This window comes from Mandrillus leucophaeus, unplaced genomic scaffold (assembly GCF_000951045.1).
Source record: "Mandrillus leucophaeus isolate KB7577 unplaced genomic scaffold, Mleu.le_1.0 Scaffold61, whole genome shotgun sequence".
NCBI classification, from domain to species: domain Eukaryota; kingdom Metazoa; phylum Chordata; class Mammalia; order Primates; family Cercopithecidae; genus Mandrillus; species Mandrillus leucophaeus.
The window spans coordinates 3,070,146-3,075,402 of NW_012106586.1; positions in this window are offsets into that span (position 1 = coordinate 3,070,146).

Sequence of the window (5,257 nt, forward strand, 5' to 3'; positions counted from 1 at the left end):
AGGCAGGTGGATCATGAGGTCAAGAGTTTGAGACCAGCCTGGCCAACATGGTGAAACCCTGTCTCTGCTAAAAAAATACAAAAATTAGCCGAGCATAGTGATGCCTGCTTGTAGTCCCAGCTATTCGGGAGGCTGAGGCAAGAGAATTGCTTGAACCCAGGAGGCGTAGGTTGCAGTGAGCCAAGATCGTGCCACTGCACTCCAACCTGGGTGACAGAGTGAGCCTCTGTCTCAAAAAAAAATTTTTTGCATGTTTAGGTACACAAGTACTCACTGTGTTATAGTTGTGTATAGTGTTCAGTAACATGCTGTACAGGTTTGTAGCCTAGGAACAATGAGCTATATGATATAGCCTAGGTGTACAGTAGGCTATACCATCTAGATTTGTGTAAGTACACTCTGTGATGTTTGTGCAACAGCGAAATCGTCTAGTGATACATTTCTCAGAACATATCCCCATTGCTAAGCAACGCATGACTATACATAGATGTATGTATGTACATATAGAAAGAGTTGTTGTTACACTGGTCTTTTGGTAGAATTCTGAAATTGGGAGCCATATGAATAGGAATTTGAATAGGAACAATAAAATGCCAACTGTTCAAAAATTTTTAAAATCAAAATAATACATGTTCAGATTTTTAAAAGCTGAATTGCACTGTAAAGCTTACAACAAAAAAACAGCAACTTTGGGCCCAATTCTCTCTACCTCATGATTTTTGATTATAAGAAGCAAGGACTTTCAGATCTTGGATGTTTTTTCTAACTTCAGCGTAACACGGTATTATTTCTCCTATTTTTAAATTTAGAGTAATCTGTTGCAATTTGCTGTCATGGAATATGAATGATTTGGTTCTGTTACATAGTTTTCCCCATCCTCACATATATGCATACTTTCTTTCCCCATCTTCTTAAGAACTCATAGAACTTCCATATACCTTCATCCTGGATATTCCCATTACTTCTGTCTTGTGTTGGAGTTTGATTCCTAGGTCTTCATCATCTTTCTGGGTTTACTCCCTTATTTTGCTGGCATACTTCCCTGAGTCCTTGCATGTTCAAAAAAAAGTCTATTCAATTTTATATTAATTCATAACTTTGTATTTCACACATCAGATTCATACATTAGGTTCATAGAATGTATATAAACAAAGCAAAAAGAAAAATGGAGTATTTCAAAAGTTTTAGGGAAAGACGGTTATTTCATGTATTTAAATTTAAAAAGTCAGCTTGAAAAATAAAGTGTGTATGTGTATGTATTTCAGTGGCTTACGCAATGAAGATATTTTTTCCAGTCATCCGGGGTGCAGGCACCTTCTGCCTTGTTCTTACACCGTTTTCTACTCAGACTTCACTACTCAGAGTGGGGTTCCCAGAAAGAGCAGCAGCATCACTTGGGAGCTTATTAGAAAGGCAGAATCTCAGGGCCAGCCCAGACCCGCTGGATCCGAGTGGCTCATTTGTTAAGGGCTGGCTCAGGGTTTGCCTTTACTTTTGTGCTGTAAGATGGCTTACCATCACCTGGTATTCTTATTCCAACCGATGAGAAGGGGGAGAGAGTGGAGGGTCTGCAGATTTGTTTTAAGGGCATGAACTAAAATCTGCTCACTTCACTTATGCTCATATCTAATTGGTCAAGTTTGTCCTATAGCTAAGCCCATTAAAAGTCACACAGGAAGCAGGAAAAGGTAACATTTAGTTAGGTTGTTATGTGCTCAGCTCTATCTAGAAGGGATTTACTACTAAAAGGAAGAAGAGAAGAATGGATATTGGGGCAAACTAGCAGTGATACTTGGGCTGCATATGGAATTCTAGGCTGGAAATCCTTTTTTAAATCCTAGAATTTTGAATATGTTGTTACATTCTCTTATACCTTCAGTGTTATTGAAAACTCCAGTGTGATTCAGATTTCTGATCCCTGTGTATAACTTGTCTTCTAGAAAGCTTAAGAACTCTTATTTTTCTTCACTTTAAATTTCTATTTTTCTGAACTTTTATGATTATGTGCATTTGTGGACTTTATTTCATTTATTCTCAGTCCTGAGATGTAGGACTGTGTGCTTTCAGTTAGAAAGTACTTGTCCTTCAATTTTAGGAAATGCTATTATTTGATAATTTCTCTTTTTGTATTTTCTTTGTTTCTCTAGATTCTTAGTTTTCAACTTTGTCTTTCAACCCTTGCATTTAATTTTTATTTCTGCTTTCATATGTATATATAATTTGTCATCTGAATATTCTTTTTCATAACCTTATTTATATTTCATGGATGCAATAGCTTACCTCTTTGTGATGATAGTTTTAATTGACAAATAAAGATTGTGTATACTGGCTGGGCGCGGTGGCTCATGCCTGTAATCCCAGCGCTTTGGGAGGCCAAGGTGGGCAGATTGCCTGAGCTCAGGAGTTCAAGACCAGTCTGGGCAACACAGTGAAACCCCGTCTCTACTAAAATACTAAAAAAATTAGCTGGCCATGGCAGCGTGCTTCTGTAGTCCCAGCTACTCAGGAGGCTGAGGCAGGAGAATTGCTTGAACCTGGGAGGCAGAGGTTGCAGTGAGCCGAGATCGCATCACTGACTCCAGCCTGGGTGACAGAGTGAGACTGTCTCAAAAAAAAAAAAAGAAAAAAATTGTGTATATTTATGGTGTCAACATGATTTTGAAATATGTGGAGCAAATTTTTGTGATAATACAGTTTTAATTGATAAAAAATGTATATATTTATGGTATCAATATATTTGGAAATATGTATACATTATGGACTAGCTAAGTTCAGCTAATTAACCATACGCATTAACTCACACTTATCTACTCTGCAATTTTCAAGTATACATTGTTTACTATAGTCCATTTGTAATAGATATCTTGACCTTATTTTTCCCGCTTAATTGAAATTTGTTATACTTGGCAAACCTCTCCCCAATCATTCCCCTCCTCTTCCAGCCCCTGGTAACCACCATTCTACTCTCTACTTTTATAAGTTCCACATTTTTAAATTCCACATATAAGTGAGATCATGTGGTATTTATCGTTCTGGCTTATTTCACATAACAACATAATGCCCTCTGGTTTCATCCATGTTGTTGCAAATGACCAGATTTCCTTCTTTTTAAAAGCTAAATAATCCATACCTTTTTTTTTTTTTTTTAACTTCAGGGGGGGGGATCTTGCTTGGTGTTGCAGGCTGGAATATAGTGGCAGGATCATAGCTCGCTGCAGCGTCAGACTCCTACGCTCAATCTCCCGCCTTAGCCTCCTGAGTAGTTGGGATTATAGGCATGAGCCACCTTGCCCTGCTCTACACGCCTTATTTTCTTGATCCATTCATCTGTCAGTGAACATTTACGTGATTCTGTATCTTGGCTATTGTGAATAATGTTGCAGCCAACATAGGAGTGCAGGTATCTCTTCAACATACTGAATTCATATCCTATATAGCCAGTAGTAGGATGATTGGATCATATGGTAGTTCTATTTTCAATTTTTTGAGAAACCTCCATACTGTTTTTTAAATGGCTATGCTAATTTCTATTCTCAGCAGTGTGCAAGGATTCCCTTTGCTCCACATCTTCACGAACACTTGTCTTTTTGGTATTAGCCATTCTAACAGATATGAAATGATATTTCATTGTGGCATTAGTTTGCATTTCCCTGATGATTAGTGATGCTCAGCATTTTTTCATGTCTGTTGGCCATTTGAAAGTCTTTCAGAAAATGTTTATTCAGGTTCTTTGTTCATGATAGTTTTTTTGTTTTGTTTTGTTTTGTTTTGTTTTTTGAGAGGAGTCTTGCTCTGTCACCAGGCTGGAGTGCAGTGGTACGATCTTGGCTTACTGCAACCTCCGCTTCCTGGGTTCAAGCGACTACCCTGCCTCAGCCTCCTTAGTAGCTAGGACTAGAGGTGCGCACCACCATGCCCAGCTAATTTTTGTACTTTTAGTAGAGTTGGGGTTTCACCGTGTTGGCCAGGATGGTCTCGACCCCTTGACCTCGTGATCTGCCCCTCGGCCTCCCAAAGTGCTGGGGTTACGTGAACCACTGCGCCCAGCCCATGGTAGTGTTTTCATGTTCTTCTTTGTGCATTGTCTCTGTTTCTTCCAAAATATTTTGGTCTTTTCTTATTAAAGATTTTTCTTAAACATGGTGACTCTGGGAAATGTGTTAATACTTAAGAGTAAAGTACCAAACACTGACTGAATGGTCTGTCTGTATTGGCAGATCCTTTTGCTTATAGGGAGATCAGGTAGGGAACAGGCCCTTTGTTTGGGATCCCTTAGCCTTTGGTATGTGTAGACTTTTTCTCTTGGGCTTCCCAGTTGACCAAAATATCTTATTATAAGGGAGTCTCCTGCCTTTACAGAATCTCAGTAGTGTCTCAGAGAGGAAGGCAAGAGAGGGATATTTATGAGGCTTTTGGGCTTGGTTTAATGCAGATCTTTTCACTGCAAAGGCCTGACTGGAATACGACAGGATCATGACAATCAGCAAGGGTTTTAAATGAGTCTTACCGAGTGAAGAGTCTTTGAAGGACTTTGTTGAATGAGTTATTGTCCTGGGCAGGGGTAATGAGTAGTCTGTTTTTCAGATAAATATATTTTGGAGACGTTCCTGAATCCGACTAGACTATTTAAAACTTCGTCTTCCTGGGCAGGAGTTCCTGGAATAGTAAAGTCATTTTAAGTCGAAGAGTAAAACCATGTAAATATAGATAGTATGTGATTGTTAATGGTTTCAGTTCTCAGCCCCCTTTCCCCAAGCATTAACATCTGAGAATGTGATCAATCCAGTTATTTATGACTCTATGAGGTCTCAGTGGTCAGGTAACAGGCTGGGGGTGGGGAGAAGGTGGAGATGATCATTTCAATCTTTGTAAGCATTAGAGATTCCTCTCCTTTTGTATCATGATCATTTGTTGGATCATTTGACTGGACTGTGGCTGTACAGCAACATTCAATACTCTGGCTACACCCCAGAGCACTGCACCATAGACAGATACTAAAAAAAAGATTATGATTATGATTAGAGTCTGCACTCTACTTTTTAGCCAGGAGCCACGAATGCCAAAATTAAGCCATGAGAATTGATTCTACCCCATCCAAAGAGCTCACAAGAACAAATGCGGGGGTGTTGTCAACATCACCTAATTTTATGATTATTTTGCTTGCTTCTCTAATCTTTTTCGTAATGGTAAAGATACCAGAGAGGATTGAAAGGTTATAAGCACATCTTCCCCTAAGACAGACAAATGTAGTTAAAGT